General features: G+C 36.7%; 1 pseudogene; it reads left to right on the forward strand.

Moving 5' to 3' along the window:
- The window catches only part of LOC100593437, a 128,433-nt pseudogene extending 108,002 nt beyond the window's left edge, over window positions 1-20,431 (forward strand).
- The last annotated feature ends 277 nt before the right edge of the window (window positions 20,432-20,708 follow it).

A 20,708-nucleotide genomic window follows, 5' to 3' on the forward strand; every position in this document is an offset into this window, starting at 1 on the left:
ATTTTTAAGCTCCTTGGCTTTGTTCTACATTCTAGAACATTTTATCAGCCTTATTTTTTCCAACTGTTCTACTGAGTTTTTATTTTTCATTATCATGCTTTTAATTTCCAAGAAGTTTTGTTTGTTCTATAAACATTCCTTTTTAAAAAATAGTATTTTATTTTTGTTTCATGGATTCAGTGCATTTTCTCTCTAAGGGTATTAATGATGTTTTTACCCTCCCAGAATAATCTTGGCATCTTCTAGCTTGTGTTTTTTGTTTGTTTGTTTGTTTGTTTTGAGCCGGAGTCTTGCTCTGTTACCAGGCTGGAGTGCAATCGCATGATCTTGGCTCACTGCATCCTTCGCCTCCTGGGTCCAAGCAATTTTCTCTTGCCTCAACCTCCCAAGTAGCTGGGACTACAGGCACGCACCACCACGCCCAGCCAATTTTTGTATTTTTTAGTTGAGATGGAGTTTCACCATGTTGGCCAGGATTGTCTCAATCTCTTGACCTGGTGATCCGCTCGCCTCAGCCTAGCAAAGTGCTGGGATTACAGGTGTGAGCCACCATGCCCGGCCTAGCTTGTTTTTTTAAACATCTTTTGGTCTCTACCTTCCATGTTAGGTGCTTTCCTTAGATGTCTGGCAAACTTAGGCTGTCATGATTAAGGCTAGAAGACCAAAAAAAGCTGTATAGAAGCTCTAAATTGTGGGTGGAATCTATTAAGGTTGAGTTTTTATATAGTTTGAATAAATGATGTGAGCAGAACTTTGACTGCCAGTTCTTTGGTTTGCCTTTAGATGTAAAAGAAAATATAAAGTAACAAAGGTCTTTTAGGGTTGTAAAAGGGAGGTGCAGTGTTTTATTAGGTTAACTAAAATGGAAGATTATAGAAAATTTTTAAAGAAGTGATTGAGTAGAGGGGAGAACACCTAAATGAGTTTAAGAGACTCTGTCTTCTATGTGAGAATGGAATAAGGTAGTGTTTGCAAATGACCCAGAAGAATACTTGCCTTCTAAAATATTTTTTGATAGAATAAATGAATTAATAATAAAATATTGAAAGGAAAACTTAGCTTATGGTTGCCATATATGAAAGGCACAATAAAAATATATTATCTATCACATAAGCTTTACTAGCGTTTACCAATTTAGGAAGTATTTTTCCAATGGACTCATTCTGAAGCTTTCCCTCTGCAGATTCCAATCTTCACTGAAGACTCTTTTTGATTGCAGAAATTCAGTTCATGTATAACGCTTATGTGTGAGGCTGTAGTCTAAGCTCTTTACTATCAGAAACTCATTTAATCCATATGGTTACCCGATGAGATAGGTAAACCACTTTATAGATGAGGAAACTGAGATACAAGGATATTAAATAACTTTGCCAAGGTCACAGAGCTAGTCATTGGCAGAGTAGGGATTTGAGTACCAACAATGGCTCCAAAGTGTGTGCTCTACTGTCTTTTTTTTTTTTTTTTTGAGATGGAGTCTCACTCTGTCGCCCAGGCTGGAGTGCAGTGGTGTGATCTAGGCTCACTGCAAGCTCCACCTCCTGGGTTTACTTACGCCATTCTCCTGCCTTAGCCTCCCGAGTAGCTGGGACTACAGGTGCCCGCCACCAAGTCCGGCTAATTTTTTGTATTTTTAGTAGAGACGGGGTTTCACCATGTTAGCCAGGATGGTCTCGATCTCCTGACCTCGTGATCTACCCGCCTTGGCCTCCCAGAGTGCTGGGATTACAGGCGTGAGCCACCACGCCTGGCCTACTGTCTTTGAGAATACATTTTAAGTGTTCTTTCCACAGCAATTATATTGTCTGCAGCTTTAGTTAGTTTTTGTTTAAAGATCCTGCATAATGAAGAAAAAAGTATTCCATTTCCAAAGTGAGTGGTTTTTATATTTCATAAAAAGTTTTACTTAAACATTAAAATGTTTTAAAGATACATGACACTAAGAAGGATCTAGACTTTCTGTTCTCTTTTCTGTTCTAATGTTCCTGAATATTACTGTTCTGTAATAGTTCATTTCCGAAGGATTCTGAGGTCCCAGGATTTTGCTGTTCTTCAGCTGATATTTCTGTATGCATTGTTTTGGTTTGATAGGTGGAAGTTTACTCTTTCTAATATTGTCATTTTTCTGGATCCTATTTTGCTCCATTTTTAGCTGTCATACATGTAATTTTATAATGATTCTAATAGTTTCCTCAGTTAATTTTACTTAGAATCATTTATTGAACTAACGACACATTGGAGGGAAAGGTAACATACTGCGTGTTGCGGGGCGGATTCTTAAATGTCTGCTTTTGCAATTACACATTTCCCCGACTCCTCATTCTCCAGGTAAGATGACTGTAACTCCATACCTTTGCATGGTCTGGTAGTTTGTAGTTGATAATTTCAGTATGGAAAATTTCTCTTTTTTTGGAAGGTTTTTCTTTAAATTTTTCAAGCCAAGATGAAAATATACTGTATTATTTCTTTTGATGGTGAATACGAACATCTATTTTAATGTTATCTGGAACATTTTTATGATTTCTTCCTTATAAGTATTTTTTGACAAATATCAAGAGGTCTCCAAATAAGTAATTGAACAACTTTCTATTAATGTAATGCTCTACAGTAGGTTATGTTACTTATTAGTATGTTTTTAAACTGAATTTTCACTGCTTTGTATATACATGCATATCTTTTGGCATTATTCAACTTTTTATAATCAAGTACCTCAGTGGTCCCTTGCCTCATCTGTCTTCCCCACCCCATCTATCCCTTTGTCTAGGGAAAGCCACTTTCAGATCTTTGAAACCTCAGCAATTCTGATACGTAAAACAATAGTCCACAGTTACGTTACTCTGACTGTAAAAATACTGCTTACTGCTGAATTAAGTAGTATAAATAATTGTTTATTTGGTAACTTAAAATTTTTCCTGTGGTTACTTATTGCTAATATTTTGTTTTCTTTGGTGTTCTGTATGCTGATTAATTGCTCTCCAGGTCTACAACTGAACTGTAAACACTTATACTTTGTCAAATGTATAAAATCCATTATTTCAATTCTCCCACTCCTATCCCCTGGGGCCTCCCTCCTAGAGCCTCTGTCTCTGGTTCCATCCTAGACCTGTCCTTCCCTGGGCTTCCGTATAGCGATTCCCTGGGAGTTTTGTTCACCACCATCCTGAGAATTCCCCTTTCCTCTCTCGCATTGAATTCATTGTGTTTTGGACCCCAGGTTGGTCTCTTTCTGGTCTGTTTTATCCTTTTGAGGATCATATCCTCAGGTAATTTCCAAGAGAGTTGCAGAGATAGTTTTAAAATACATTTGTCTGGCATGTTTGAACATTTCCTTTTTTATTTTTATACTCAATTACTGGTTTGCCTGGTTGTTGATTTTTATTTTTCCTCAGACGTTTAAAGGCTTTGTTTGACTGTCTTCTAAGATGGAGTGTAGCTTTTCAAAAGTCTGGTGCTGTTCTACCATTAGTTCCTTTTGTGTGTGGCTAGTTTTTTTCCTCTGGCAGCTTTTGGGTTCATCTTTCTCTCTTTAGTCCCCAAAAAGGTCATGATGTGGTAGATATTTCATCCTTCTCATCGCATACTTTGTGCTCTCTATCTGGGCACTTACTTCACTTCGGAGGAAAACTTTTTTTAGTAGTATTTCCCTAATGACTTTCTCTTCTCCATTTTTTTTTCCTGTTTTCTTGAAAGTTATTGATATTGGACTTCTTGAAGTCGAATTTTCTCAGGGTTTTTCTCCCTTATTTTATTTTTACATTTTATTGTCATTTCTGTTAGTTTCCAACCTAAAGAATCTTGAGTTTGAAAATTTCTCTGCCTGTTGCATTGTCTGTATTAGCTCTAAGTCCCCCTTCAATTTGTATTAGTTTCGATTTTTCACATTGGAAGCTTCCATCCCCACAGCCTGCTGATTCCTAGCTTGACATTTGTATGTAACAATGAGGAGCTGGTTAGAAGGCTGCAATGTGGATGGGTCTTAACTGACTAGTGGCCTTTATTACAGCATGATCAGAGTGTAAACTGCTTTGTTGGGGGAGACCCAGGCTCCTTTCATCTTGTTGCTTTTTCATTTACCAGCCTCAGCTGCCTCTGCCTGTGGCCGGAGTCCAGGAGGCATATCTGATTCTTCACCTCAGTGCAGAAGTGACACCCAGTGCCAGTGACTCCTCCTCCCCCTCAACCCCGCTCGTATGCAGATGCTTTTGCATGAGGGCTGAGCACACACTCACTGAGGCAGGGTCAGTGTTCCCTTTTCCTCACTTCCACCCCCTCTCTGACAATGAGGTCACTTTTTGAAGAGGACTTTTAAATGATCTTTTTCATGAACTTCTCTACATTTAATGTGGGCTTCCCAGAGTCCCTGTGGCCCCTCTGATCTGTTCCTGATCTTCTCCCCCACTTTTGAATATTTACCCTTGTCTCTACCCTGTTCTCCATTGTTTCTGAGCTTTTGTGAGAAAAGCCTGGATGTCCTTTTGTAGACATAAGTAGTCAGCAGAAAATCCCTTTTCTTCCACGTAAGGAACTGGCTAGTCAGAGGACAATACTTTCATCTTCCGATTTTCTGTTCTCTTATTTTCTTTGGTCATTGGAGGTTCAGAGTGGTTTCTTTGATACCTGAGAGATTTTTTTAAGCTGCTTTATTTCTAGATATGTTCCAGAAGCCCTGAGGGCCTGCATGATTAGTCTGTATGTCAAAGCCCTTTTTAATTTTGCTTGATGTCTCCCTTTACATCTGGAGTGAATAGTCATCATTAACACAGTTAATCTTCCTACCTTCTCTTCCCGTGATCCAACCAAGTTGCCTATGAAGTATTCTTAGGCTCTGTAGCAGAATGGAATAGCGTTTTGTATTAATTTTCCACTCTTCCACTGCCCTCCCCCTGTTTTAAGGAAAAGTTGAATTTCTTAAATTTTATGCCAGTTTTGCTTCCATTGTTTTACATGATATTTTCTTATTCTTTATTTTCAAAAAATCAAGGATTTACTGCTTATACAGGCTGGATTTTTGGCTAAAAACACGTCTTAAATAGGCTGTAAATTCTACCATCTCAAAGTTTTCCAGCTACATTTTTTTTTTTAATGTACTATTAACTTGGCCTGCTAACACATCTTTAATCAAACCCATTTGGTCTAACAGTTGTGTATGAATATTTAAAATATAAGTTTTTATTTAGTATGCATAAATTGATGAAAGTTATTGGTTGGCAATATTCGCATCTTTTCTCCAAAACCTTCCCCTTTTTATGCCTTCACTCTCTCAGCAAATGACACTTCTGTCTACTCTAATGCCCAGTCTGACCTCTAAGAGATAGCCATGACTTTCCTCTTTCCTCTGTAATCCAAGGAGTCACAAAATCCTATTATTACTGTCCTGCTTCAGAGTATCTCTGGCATCCTTCCACTTCTCTGCTAGCCCATCCCCCTGGGATGACTCTGCATCAGCTCATATGGCTCTGCTCCCCACCAGTCTTGCTCCCAGGCTGCTCTGCACACTGTTGTCAGTGTGGTCTTATCATTTGAGGAACTGTGACGAGGACAGTGCAGCTGGAGAGCAGAGTGTGGGTAGTAGGAAGAAAGGTGTATGCAGGGGCCAGATCCTGTGAGGCATTTCGGACATGTTTTGGTGTTTGGATTTGACCTTGTGGGCAGGGATGCCATTGAAGGGCTGTGTGGATGGAGTGGGATTGGGTCCATTCATTGTTAAAAACAACACACTCTGCAGCATAGAGGGAGCAGGCTTTGGGTGGGGGGCGTCGGAGGCTGTAGCAGCCCAGGGGAAGAGGATGGGAGCCTGAGCTGGTATGACGGTGGTGGGATGGAGGGAAATGGACAGACTCTGGGATACTAGGAGGGAGGCTCCAGGGGAAGCATTTGTTCAGAGGAGAGTGATATTTCCAGGCAGGAGAAGGAGGAAGCATCTGGGAAGAGGCTGTGGATGTTGGGTAGGTAGTTGTTCACCATGGAATGAAGGGCCTGGAGCACACAGTGGAGAGGTCTGCATAGGAGTTGAGGAGTGTGGTGGTTGGGTCAGAGCAGAGGCTCACCTGAACACATGGCCCTGCCTGGTGTGACATGAGGTGTGGTGTGTTTGGCTACAAGCTTTCAAAAAAGGAATGCCAGCAGTCTTTTGATTGAATAGTTCTGTTTTCAGATACCCTTTCACTCTCTTTCATGGACAAGGCTTGGTCCTTGGCACCATGGGTGAATAGAGGAGTTCACAATCTAATAAATGAAAACTTCTGTTAGAACTGACAGAGAGTTAAATTAAAGGCATTAATCACTTGCTTGAAACAGACTGGAAAGGACCAAGCTGAGAATTTTTCTCACCCTTCCCGATTCTTATCCTCATTCCTCATCTTTCTTTCCTATCTCTTTACTTAGTAACCAGTGAATCCCCCCACCCCCCACCACCATGAGTATAGGGGAAGGTTCTCAGCTCTGAACTAGGCCTGCTTGGCATTTCTTCATTGGGCTAGGAAGGTGCCCAAGCCTTCAGTCTCCAATTTAAGATTGGAAATTATCTTAATTTGGTTATTTCCAGATTTTTCTCCATTTTCTCTTTCTTAAGCATTTACACAACAATAAGAAAACTTAACTCGTAAGAGTTATTTAATATAGTTTTGAATGAACTCTGATTACTTTTTTCTCTTCAAAAGTTTAACTTTGGATGGTTCATCATTTTTGTAAATAGAGATAAAAATCTCAATGATTAATGAAACCTATTAAAACTTGATAATTGATTTAAATCTATATAACTGTAGTAGGTAGGAAAGAAGAGAATTATAGAATTCTTAAATTTTAGAACTGGAAAGTATTTTTAGGTCCTTTTTAGCTTTATTTCTTATTATCCCCTCATTTTATGTCTAAGAAAAATCAAGGTTTAGGTGAATGAGATGTATGAGTAAATGTAGTAAATGTTTAGCAAGCTTAGAATGTTTTAAAATTTGCACAATAGGAGCTTTCATATTTTCTGACAGTTGGTGGTAATATTGCAGAAGAGACTTTTTTTTTTTAACCACTAGGGAATGCTAAAATATCAACTGATCAACTATAATGGGAAAAATTTTTTAAAAAAATTTAGGTATTCTGATTGCTGCATCTTTTCTGTTTAGCAAAATAATAGGACTTACTTAGTAGCCTCTATGCATTGGGGTGAGAGGGTGGACATCGAGAACACTAGTTTAGATTTGTTTCATGTCATATCATTTCACAGTGATTCTAACTCAGAACATTCCTTGTAGATAAACAAATTTTATTCTCCTCCTCCAGCTTTGCAGTTCTCAAAAGTGTACTAGAAAAAATCTGCCTCTTTTGTTAATTAAGCAAAGCTGAGCCCATATTCATGGAAGATGTTGAACCATAACCTGTATTTTAGTAATTTGGTGGAAAAGGAATGTTGTCACAGGGGCTCTGCCCTCAGGAAATTGTCCAACCTCAAAGCCTCCCAGGTTGTATGGCAACTGAGTAAGGGTATGCGACTTCTTAGGCAGACCTCATCCCGACATTTGGTCAGGGAATTGGATTTGTGAGTCTTTTGTTCTTTCTCTACCTTTACTCTGCCATTTAGAAAATTAAAGTTATTAAATTTCCATTTTTATTCCTCGTCGTTCCAGATAATTTTTAAAAGAAAATTTTACATTAAATTCCCCAAGTGTCATTTTTTAAAAAACTTATCTTTCTTGTGTTTTAGGTTGTTTTAGCTTCTAATCAGAGAATGAGGTGCCTTTACAACTAGATGATCCAGTGACATAAGAAAATGATGTGTAATCTCTGTATAGTCACAATATTGAGCTTGTTGATTATCTCCTTCAGATCCCTAATATGTTTCCTTTAGCTTACTTGACCTGTCAGATTATGAAAGAATTAAAATTTTCCACTGTGATCAGATTTTATCATATTCTCTTTGTATTTCTAGAAGTTTTAACTTGGTACTTACATTGGTTGTCCAAAAAAAATTTATTATTTTTTGAGACAGTTTCACTCTGTCACCCAGGCTGGAGTGCTGTGGTGCAATCTCAGCTTATTGTAGCCTCTGCCTTCCTGGTTCAAACGATTCTGTGTCAGCCTCCTGAGTAGCTGGGACTACAGTCATGCACCACCACATGGCTAATTTTTTTTTTTTTTCGTAGAGACAGTGTTTCATCATGTTGGGCAGGCTGGTCTCGAACTCCTGGCTTCAAGTGATCCACCCGACGTGGCCTCCCAAAGTGCTGAGATTACAGGCATGAGCCACCGTGGCTGGCCCCAAAAATTTTTATTTAAAGGAATACAATTAGAATTGAGTAAGTGGAAAGAGATATACTGTGCAACTGAATGGCCATCATATAAATGACAGCCCTTCCCAACCCAAATTATATATAAATTTAATGTCATTCTGATCAGAAGCCTGACAATTTTTTCTTGGGTTGGGGAGCAGGGTTGGGAAACTGGTTCAGATGTTATATGTAAGAATAAGTTGGTAGGAATTACCTAAAAAATCTTAAAAATAAGAGTAGTTGGGGGTGGGGAGCTTTTTAGAATCATGTGTTAAAATTACCATAATGCTACAGTAATAAAAACAGTGTGATACAAAAAAATACAGAATTAAGTCAGTTGAATGAAATAGAACAGTCTAGCATTGTAAGGAATTAATATAAGATAAAGACTGAATTTCATTTCACTGGTAAAAGGGATGTTTACTTGATAAATGATTTTATTGTAATTGGGTATTTCAAAGAGAACAAAATTAGGGTGAAAGAGCTAAGTGGAAAATGCAGTTAATATGAGAAGAAATTTTAGGAGACTATAGTTTTGAGGTATGGAAGACCTTCAGAGACAAGACAGGAAGTGCAGAAGAAATAAAGGAAAATATCAACATATTTAAATACATAAAAATTTAAAAATTCTTTCTGACAGAATACATCACAAATTACATCAAAATACATTGTCACACATATGTGTTAACTTAAAATAATCAAAAGGATCAGAATCTAAATAGCGTTTATTCAAGCACAAAGTGTGAGGGTGGACCACTCAGGAACACCAACTCCAAAGGAATGAAGTCAGCCTTTGGAAGTAGGGAAGTTTAGGTTTCATTTATACAGGCAGAGACAGAGACATTTTTAGCAGGAATACAACATTATTCATACGGATTGGCACATAGTCACAGCAGTTTGATTGGTTATAGGTGGTATTTCTTTTGGGGAAGGGTACATTTAACTTTTTTTTTTTTTTAAACAGAGGGTTTAATAATGATGGGTTTTCTATAGTCTGATCTAAGCAAAGGAAAACAACACAGGGAATGTTAATCTTTAACAGGGGTTATTAACTACGAAGGCAGGCTCACACCTGTATTTTCAGCTACTCTGGAGGCTGAGGTCAGAGGATTGCTGGATCTCATGAGTTCGAGGCTGCAGTGAGCCATGATTGTGCCACTCTACCCTAGCTTGGGTGACAGAGAGAGACCCAGTCTCTGGAAAAAAAAAAAAGGCAGGAAGTTTTTGTGCCTGACATTGTTTAATTCTCTAGTCATTGTACTGAACAAGAAAAATAAGAAAGCAAGTTAATCTATAATCTCAGAATGGAAGTTGTAACCATATGTGACTCATCACAGTCACATCTTTCTCAAGGCTTAAAGTGGTTGTTTTTTTGGACAGCTTTTAAATGTTATTTTCACGTTTGACAGTCAAAGGTTTGATAACCTTAATTTTTAAGTAGGGAAATAGTCTAATAGAAAAATAGACAAGAATATGAATAAGCAGTTCACGGAAGAGAAAAATACATGTTGTCAAAACAAAACACTAAAATGCTGCTGCATACAAGTAGGCAGTGAGAAAAGGGTTTTCAACTGTCTAAGGACAAAATTTGAAAAACACATGAGGTGCTGCACAAGGGGTGGAGAAACGACCTCCTGCGTACTCTGTGACAAGGGTGTGGACTGCTGCAGTGCTTCCGGGCACAGCTCACACATCCTTTGACTCGTGTCTCACAGTTAGATCCCTCCTGAAACAAACGTGCCAGCATTTACATGTACGAGGATGTTTACTTTAACCATTTTTTATTATAGCAAGAAATTGAAAAATATTTATATACCTAGTAATATGGAATGGGCTAAGTAAATATATTTGTACTATACGGTATTTGCCATCTATAAAAATAACCCCTGTAAGTTTACATATATTGATTAGGAATAATATTTATGCTAGAATAATTAGAAAAGGAACAAATTTCAGAGAGATGTTATCACATAGAAAATATATGTTTGTGTGGTTAGAGAGAGAGATTTGGAAGAATAGACACATACTAAAATGTTCTTAGGTGAATAGGATTGGGAGAGGGTAGTGAGAAAATCACATGTTTTTCCCCTATAAACTTCTGTATTTTTTGTCTTGTTAGAGTAAGTTCAAAACACTAAAATGTATTTATTTGTTTTTTAACCATTAACTCTGTCTTAACCTTTCTAATGTCTAATCACTTGTGATGAAGCCTGGGCCTAGCCTGTGTGCTTCTCTTTTGAAGATGTGGTACACCTTTCAGGAGAGAACCCTGGCGTCCACTTCCTGGCCTGTACTGCTTTCTAAGCTCCTCTATCTGATGCTCTCATTTCAGTGATCCATCACTTCAGACACTTTCTGACCAATGTCCTCAGTTTCTTTGCCCCTTTATATTTCATTTGTGCTGTCTAGGCTGATAATCGGTAGGCAAAAATCACACAATCTTATGATTAGTGACCCTATAGATTTGTGTTCTGCAGCCTCAGTTGTTCCCCTAAGATACACCAGCAGCACTGTGTTTTCCCCAGTTACCGCTCTCCTGAAATGTGAGTGGTGTTTCAGACATTTCTGTCTTTCCTCAAACGTTTAATGCTGCCATCGTTTCTCTCTAGCAGCAAGTGGCTGTGTCTTCTGCTCTGTGGGGAACATGGAAGCTCCACAAAGTACTTGCCACTAAATATGCAGTCTTCCTCCTCTTTTGCCAAGGCAAACAGTTCACCTGTGCTGGGGTCCCAGCCCTACCTGTCTCCTTCTGGATACTCCCTACGTGGATTACCCCTGCTGGCCATTGCATCTCTTCCTCTTTTCCTGATTCATACATCACAAGAGTAAATACAAGGCCTTTGATGCCTGTACCATCTGGTTCTTTGTTTCCTCTCTGACCTCTCTGTGATATACTTATAGACAGAGAAATAGAAGGAAGGAAGGTAGAGAAAAAGAAGGAAGGATATTTGGGTAGAATAATAAGAAAGCAGCATGAGCTAAAATGAGTAAGAAGACCTCAAGAGTAAAGATGCAGAACGTGATGAAATAAACCTAAACATAGCCTTATGTCCCCTACCCAGGCCTGGGGGACAGTAGGGAACATGTTTCACTCTTACCTGAGCAAATGAAGGTTAATTGTTAGAACTACCAGATTATACCATTGTAATTTCTTACCCAGAGTTATAAGCCTGATTGTCATACTTTGATATTTGTGTTCTATTCCAGTTTTTGAAAACAAATGAAACATAAAACTTTATAAACTGGTATTCCTCAAGTGTATTCTGCAGAAAAGTAGCTTGGGGATGGGATTTGGGAAATATGAAATTAAATCTTTAATGTGTGGAAGTGCCTTGTGAATTTCTAGGAGCAGGTAGGCAGTGTGGGGTTTTCCATCCTCATGACCATGGATCCCTTTCCTTGCACGTCTTTCTCACCCCTTTTCCTAATGTATATCATCTGTCCCAAGGAAAGCAGTTTGAGAAATGTTGAAGGACATAAGTAAATATGAGGTTATAAAGAAACTAAAAAGAAAAATCAGGTTGCATGATGTACAGCAATATGACTAGTAAGAATTTTTTATTCCCTTTCAGTTTGCGTGCTTTTCTGAGTCTATACATATTATAGATAGCAAATGATTTTTAAAAAATGAAAAAAGATTATTTTGACTAATGATACTTTGGAGGAAATAAACTATTTTATAAATAAGCATAGGAGAGTTCTAGTGTGACTAAAATCTTTAATAATACCAGAGGTTATGATGTTATGCATTTTAACATTTTTCTTAGGATTGACCTGGATTTTTGTTATTTATATTTTCTTCTTTTCCAGTGGCAGCCGATTAGGAGGCCTGGTTACAGTGTCGTGCTTCTTTTTCAATTATGGAGAGGTAGGTAATCAAAAACTATTCTCAGAATTACTCCTGGAAATGCAGTTTTCTTCTTTAAATTTAATCTATAATGGCGTTCTTTAAATGTTTGATCTTATTATTTTGATTCAAAATTTAAACACTAGCATTCATTTAAGTTAACTTTTCATGACCATTATACTTCTTATGTGATATAAGGCTTAGTAGTTTGATGAAATAGTGGGTCTGTATCAACTGTATCAATTCTTTTTTTTTTTTTTTGAGGCAGTGTCTCTTTTTGTGGCCCAGTCTGGAGTGCAGTGGTAGATCATAGCTCACTGCAGCCTCAAACTCCTGGGGTCAGGTGATCCTCCTGCCTCAGAATCAGCTTCCAGAGTAGCTGGGACTACAGGCATTCATCACCACACTCAGCTAATTTTTTAAATTTTTTATAGACATGGAATCTTTCTATGTTGCCCAGGCTGGTCTCGAATTCCTGGCCTCAAGCAATCCTCCTGCCTTGGTCTCCCAAAGTGTTGGGATTACAGGTGTAAGCCACCACGCCTAGCCTCAAGTATCAATTGTTTGTATAATTTTAAAACTGTGAAAGCTCATATTTTAGTTATAATAGAAGTAGGCAGTAATCGATATAACTTTCTTTTGTAGGGATAACTTTTCAGGAGCTACACAGTGTATTCTTATTTTAATGTATTAACATTTGATATTCTTTTAAGTACTTTTTACAAAATATTTGAGCGTTCAAGGGCTTTCTAAAGAGAACAGTATTGTAAAAAATACAGACTCTGGATCCAGGTTGCCTGGGTTCAAATCCTGACTGCTATTTAGTGGCTGTGTGATCTGAGCAAGTCATTTAATCTCTCTTTGCCTTAGTTTCCTCTTTGTAAATGGGCATAATGATGTTACCCACCTCATAGGATTATTGCAGAGACTAAGTGAATTCATATGTGTAAATGCCTAGAACAGTGTTTGGCACATGGTAGGTGCTATGTAATTGTTAGCTTGTATTATTACTGTTATTAACTAATTAACTTGGTTTAAATTCTAATATAAATTCAGAGTTTCAGTGTTTCTAGATTAATCATAGTTGTAAATGAATTTCTAATACACCTCTGTCTAGATTTCTTTCATGAGAAATTTTGTATGAGGGAGAAAAGAATAAAGGTCAGCTTGCTTTGTGTGAAGTGACTTTGTCCTTCCATGCATTTTATACACTCAGTGCCTGCTGTGTTTGAATATGCACATGTTTTAACATGTGCTATAACAGTAATCATCTCCAAACATAATGCAGAGTCGATGCTGGACTTCTTTTTAGTCAGCGAGTTACTAATAGATACTTAGCTAATATGTTCTTAGTATTTAGAATCACAGAAATATAGAGTATTTGACAACTGGTTGCAACACGACATCAGTTAATTGGTATAGTATGTGTTTAAAAAAAAAAAAAGATTTGGCTTTTCCTGACTATGGATCCTGCACATTGTGTTAGTGTGGACCATGAAGCACTTTGAGCCACAGGTTCTGTGAGAATGACCTAAGAAATAGGGAAATAACCATTTAATAATGGAAGAAGGAAGCATTGTGTGTTAACAATAAGGTGTCAGAGGAAAGAGGTTATTCAAAATTTTGGAACCTAGACCACCAGGAAGACCACTGTTTGTAAAGCGCAAAGGTCTGTCATGCTACCCTCAGTGTATACTATGGTTTTTTTATTCTCGGTCTTAAGTTTTCTTATAATTTTGATAATTACGTGGCATGAACATCATTCCTTACAAAGTTTTCTTAAATTTTAACAATGGAATTCAGACTATTCAATTGGCTTTTCAGGCTGATGAATTGTCTTTTTGATACTTTTCAGCTACTTGGTGTAGCTGAAAAGCATGCTTAGACATTACTTTTTTAGGAAAAGGTAAACCGAATATCATTAGAATTAGAATTTCAGTTTTGCTGAAATAGTCAAGTAGATAATTTTACTTACATGTAAAATTACGTGTGAAAATACAGGTAATGACATTAAAATTGAGAGCATAAACTGCAGTTTTGGGTAAAATATTGGTGAGAACTCAACATATTTTGGTTTTAGGTAATGAGATTTTCAGACCCTATTTTTTTCTGACTTTTAAGTATATGCTTTCTCTATGGACAGAAATATTTACTCTGGTAGTACCTATTTATGTATTTAGTGAGCTTTTGTAGAGCATTGCTCACTGGAAATGCTAGTGGGTTACTAATTGGTACCTTACTTTCTTAGGAGAGTTACTTTGATCACATGAGTGATTGGTTTATGTTGCAAAGAATAGTTCTGAATTGTTACTTGCATTTAACTTCTATTTCCATTATTTACTTTGCTCTGCACTAGATGCTAAGATAGCATAGGTTTACTTTTTTAAAATTTGCTTTTTCCTCATATGGTTTTACAAGGGAAAAATTTTGCCTGAACAAAATAGTTATAAAATGTGTAGCATGAATAGCTTAATCGATTATTAAATACATTATTTAAAACACATTTAAAACCTTCAAATCTGAAACATGTGAAATGCAATAAAAGGGTTTATAATAATGATCAGTAATGTTGAGGTTATACATTCTATAATAAAAACTATGCAGATGTTTTCATTGATCAAGCTTCTTTAGTAAATTTCATTCTGTCACAACTGAGAATTTTTGCAAAGACGAAAGCTAGCAATTTTGTTTTGCCTTTAAAATGTTTTCTTTTACAAGATGCACACAACATGTGTTGATGGTGCAGGGTTTTGGCATGCTGATAGGAAAGCACATGAATGTGTATTAAGAAAAACCTGAATACAGTATTTTTCTCCAATTTTTTTGATTGTTAGAAATTCTTTTTTTGTGAAATAAGATTGTTTAACTTTTTCATGGTAAGATTAAAAAAAAAAAACTATTACCAAGCATGATTGATTCTGTTTTATGTAAAACATAATCGCATATATAAAGATGTGCACATATGAAGAGGAAATTCCTTACTTTGTATTTTTTAGAAATAAATACATTTTAAAAAAGTAATTCAAAGTAAATGAAAGGATTGCCTTGGGGTTCATATCTAATTAACCCATTTTTATGACCCACAACATATTTCTGACCCACATTTCTTAAATATTTTTGCACTGAACTGAAATTAAACTATAAACATATATGTTGCTAATTACTTATTGACATAGTTATACCATTTATATAAGATTTGGAAAAGAATTCTTAGAACACTTTGAAAACAATCTCATTCTTATAATATGCTTATATGGTAGATACATAGTAAATATTCCAATATCATAAAAATGGAAGCACTGAAACATTAAGTGATTGGCTCAAGGTTACCCAGCAGGGAGATGATTTTATTTATTTGTATTTTTTAAAAATTATTTTAACTTACAAATAATAATTGTAGATATTAATGGGCTACAATGTGATGTTTTGATTTATGTATACATTGTAGAAAGAGTCAATCAAGCAAATTAACGTATCTATTCCTTCACCAGCTTAGCATTTTTTGTGATGAGAATGCTAAAAATCTATTCTTTTAGCAATTTCGAAATATGCAGTACATTATTATTAACTGTAGTCACCAAGTGGAGCAATAGATGATTAAAACTTATTCCTCCTGCCCAACTGAAACTTGATATCCTTGGATCATCTCCTCATTACCCATCTCTCCCCTGAGCCTCTGGTAACTACCTTTCTGTTCTCTGTTTCTATGAGAATGACTCTTAGACTCCACATGTAATTGAGATCATACAGTATTTGCCTTCCTGTGCTTGGCTTATTTCACTTAGAGTAGTATCTTTCAGTTCCATTCATAGTGTCTCAAATGACATAATTTCCTTCTTTTTTTAAGGCTGTGTCATATTCCGTTGTGTATGTATAGCACATTTTCCTTATTAATCTCTTTATGGACACTTAGGGTTGCTTCCGTATCTTGGCTATTGTGAATAATGCTGAAATGAACATGGGAGTGCAGATATCTCTGATGTACTGATTTCAGTTCCTTTGTATATATACTCTGAAGTTGGATTGCCAGTTCTATTTATAGTGTTTTTGAGGAAACTTACATGGCTTTCTAGAATGACTGTATGAATTTACATTCCTGCCAACAGTGTGCAAGAGTTCCCTTTTCTCCACATCCTCTCCAACACTTATCATTTGTCTGTTTTGATAATAGCCATTCTAACAGGTGCACATTGATATCTCATTGTGGTTTTAATTTGAATTTCCCCTATGATTTGAGAAGCTGAGCATTTTTTTTTTTATATATCTGTTGGCCATTTGTATCTTTCCTTTTGAGAAATGACTTCAGATTCTTTGCCCATTTTAAAAATCGAGTTGTTTTGTTGCTATTGAGTTATTTGAGTACCTTACATATTTTGAATATTGGCCCCTTATCAGAGGTGTGGTTTACAGATATTTTCTCCCAATCCTTGGGTTGACTCTACACTCTGTTAATTATTTCCTTGTTGTGCAAAAGCATTTTAGTTTGACGCAATCCTATTTGGCTATTTTTGCTTTCCTTGCCTGTGCTTTTGCAGTCTTATCCAAGAAATCATTGCCCAGATCAATATTGTGGATCTTTTTGCAGAGAGAGGATTACAAGTTTCCTGATTCTTCATTAATCTCTCCAAACATGAAACTCTTAGGTAGGGGAGTAGCATTTCAAAGAAGACATCACTATAATTTATCTTTTACAAATGGAAGGTGCAGAGACCTTTTCTTACCGATTTGTGGACCTCTTCGTTTTTCTTTCATTCTTTCTTCCTTTCTTGCCAGTGTTGGTAAGGTTTTGGCCTGCTGTACACCAGGTACTTTTTGATGCTTGAGATGTATAAGTAAAACAAAGACTCCTATCCTTGTGGACAATCATGTGGATGTGGGATTATCTTCTGCCTTAAAGCAGGAGAATAACTGGCTTATCTGGGCAGTAGCAAGGAGGAGCAGAGAGTGGTAGCAGATAAGGTCAGACAGTTAATAATTGGAGGTAGGATAGAGTGGGAGCAGATTTCTGTAGGTCATTATAGGGTCTATTTGGAGTGGATGGAATGCCACTAGAGGATGATGACTAGTAGAGTGACATGATTTAAATTATGTTTTACATGAATTTGGGAAACAATGTAAGTACAAGACATATAGTTTCATGAAGGCTATTCACTGGTATGTCTGGATTTGTGAACTTACTATATTAAACTTACAGTAACTTCAAAAGTTCAATAAAAATAGAGTGTGTTAATCTTAGCAGCATATCTGCTGATGTAAATTTGAAAAGCAGTCTACAATAGAAAAGTAGCCTACAACATCTTTAATGACCTTGCCCAGCTGGATTTCTGGTTTTGTCTCCCGTCACTCTTCAGGCTATTTTTTATTGTTTTGCTTCAGCCCTATGGGCCCTTCTTTCTCCAGTTCCCAGAAAGGACTATTCCTTTTCCTACCTCAGGGCCTTTGCACATGCTGTTTCCTATGCTTTGTATATGCCTCTGCACCCCTCATCTTGACCTGTGCCTAATTAACTCCTAGTCATCCTTCACAACTGAGCATTTCAGTTTGCATCTCAATGGTGTTCTTCATTTCTTCCTGCAGATCTGGATTTCCATCTGACATAATTTCTCTTTAGTTTTAAGAATTTTATTTAGCATTGTGATAAGGATCTCCCAATAAGTCCCTTAGTTTTTGTCTGTCTAAAAATGTTATCTTGCCTTCATTTTTGAAGTACATGTTTGCTGCATAAGAATTATAGGTTGATAGCTGTACCTTTCAGCACTTTAAAGATGCCATTCCATTATCTTCTGGCTTCTACTGTTTTATAAGAAGTCAGCTATAATTTTTGTTGTTGTTCCTCTGAATGTAATGTGTCTTTTCTCTGCTGTTTGAGGATTTTCATTATATATTTGTTTTTTATTGGTTGATGGTGGTGAACCTAGATGTGCTTTGTTCATTGAACGCTTTTGTTTTGTGGGTTAGTTTTTATTTTTAATCAGTTTTTGAAAATTTCTAGCCAAGATCTTCTTTTTAAATACTTTATTTTCCCCATTCTTTCTCTCTTCTTCTTTGGGGATTCTAATTACATGTATGTTCAGCTTTTTAAAAATACTATCACAGATTTTTGACACTTTTTTTTTCCCATTTTTTTTCTCTGTATTCCTCCCTTTGGGTATTTTCTCTTGCCATGTCTAGGAGTTGATAGATGCTTTATTCTGATGCATGCAGTCTGCTATTATCACTGTCTGGTAAATTCCCTCCCTCCCTCTCTGCCTTCCTCCCTTCTTGCCTTCCTTTCTTCCCTCCTTCCCTCCCTCCCTCCCTCCCTCCCCCTCTCCCTTTCTTCCTTCGTTCCTTCTTAGAATTTCCATTTTTTTCCTAGAGCCACCATTTTTCTGTTGAAATTTCCTCTCTCTTCATTCATCTCACTAATATTTTTCTATATTTTAAAATCTAATTATTATAGTTATTTTAAAATCTGTCTTCTAATGCCAACACCTATATTATCTAGGAATTTAACTCCATTGACTGTTTTTTTTCTCTCGATTGTGGATCATGTTTTTCTGCTACTTTGCATGTCTCATAGCTTTTTATTTTGTGCAAGACAATTTCTGTAAAAGAATGATAAAGGTTGAACTAGATAATCATTTTTGCCTCAATTTCCCTAGAAAAGGAACATCTTCTTTTATGTCAAGCACCTAGGAAGAGAGACTGAGAATTTGGATCCCACATGAAGCCCTGCCAAGCGGGGCAGTAGTATAGTTTTAATTTGTTTTAGTTTACTTCCAGTTTCAAATGAACTACAGTGATCTCTTTTTTCTTTGTCTCAGTCTCCAACTTTCCAGATGGTCAACTTGGGATGATTCCTTTGATCTTACCACTCTTTAAACTGGGAAGGGGTTAGTTTTCAGCTTTTTAGTTAATTTTAATCCATCTCCAGATTCAGCTGTGGCAAGGCCCTGGAACCTAAACGCTGTGTGAGATTGTGATCTCACAGAGTTCTGACTTTCCCCTACTCCTCTTTATCTGCCAGATTCATGTGTGTGTATGTTTATGTGTGTTCCAGGTTGCGGGAGGGGTGGCTGTCACAAAAAATATTCATTTTTGTGTTTGTAGCTTTTTCAGATTCTTGTTTGTATTGTTAGAAGTTGTTTGGTTCCAGCAAAGACTCTCTGCCTGTGGCAGATCCTTACCTAAATTATGCAATTGTTCTCAGGTGTGACGACAGAGCCAACAACTGTTTTATATCTTCACTTGGGCTATGTCTAGTTCTACTGTAAATCTTGTACTAAAAAGGCAGTACAAGAAAAGTGCATTTTTCTCTACTGCTTTTTCTCCAGCTTTTTATTTTGAACAAATTGAAACTTAAAGAAATGCTCTAGATTCACTTTCATTGACCAGTTTTAATATTTTGACACATTTGCTGTCTCTCTTATACAAACACCGACACAGACATTTTTCTAATCCGTTTGAAAATGAGCCGCAGATATGATGAGATCTCACCCCTAAATACTTCAGTATATATTGCCTAAAAGCAAGACATTCTCCTACATAATCACAATACTGTTATCATACTAGAGAAATTTCACACTAATAATTATATAATAATATCTTAATACATCCCATGTTCTTATTTACATAGTTTAGTCCTATAAATTCTTTGATGCTTTTATTTTGGATCCAGAATCTGATTAAGGATTGTACATTGCATTTAGTTGTCATTTTATTTAGAGAAGTCTATCTCAAACAGTCTCTTTTTTTCATGGCATTAACATTTTTGAGGAGTCTGAACTAATTATTTTGTAGAGGTCTGACATTTTGGACTTGCCTGATCGTTTCTTCATTAATAGATTCGGATTAGACCATTTTATTTTATTTTGAGATAGGGTCTCACTCTGTTGCCCAGGCTGGAGTGCAGTGGCACAGTTTTGGCTCACTGTAGCCTCTCCTTCCCCGGTTCAAGTGATTCTTGTGCCTCAGCCTCCCGAGTAGCTGCGATTACAGGCCTGTGCCACCACGCCCAGCTAATTTTTATACTTTCATTAGAGACAGGGTTTCACCATGTTGGCCAGGCTGGTCTTGAACTCCTGGCCTCAAATAATCTGCCTGCCTCGGCCTCCCGAAGTGTTGGGATTATAGGCGTGAGCCATTATGTCCAGCCAGATTGGACATTTTAATGAAGAATATGGCACATATGATGTTGTGTCCTTTTCTTTGCATTACATTTGGAGGCACATAAAACCAATTTGTCCCATAATTGAATTTACTAAGTTAAATCACACGGTTAAGGTGGTGTCTGTCATATTTCTCTATTATAAAAATGCCCTTTTTCCTTTTAATAAGTGAAATGTGGGATGATACTTTGAGACACCAATACCCTCTTCCTCTGTAACATTTACCAACTGATTATGCATCCATTGATGATACTTGCCTGAATTAGTTATTACATTGGCCATTGCAAATGGTAATTTTCTAATTCTGCCATTTCATCTACATTTAATGGTGTTCTTTAAGGACAAATCCCCTGTCCCGCCATTTTCTTTCACTATATATGCATAGGTTTTTCTTTTTATTTATTCAATGTTTTATAATCCGTTGCAAATCTTTTTGATGTTCTCATTATCACACAT

Source organism: Nomascus leucogenys, chromosome 17, assembly GCF_006542625.1.
Source record: "Nomascus leucogenys isolate Asia chromosome 17, Asia_NLE_v1, whole genome shotgun sequence".
In the NCBI taxonomy this organism is placed as follows: domain Eukaryota; kingdom Metazoa; phylum Chordata; class Mammalia; order Primates; family Hylobatidae; genus Nomascus; species Nomascus leucogenys.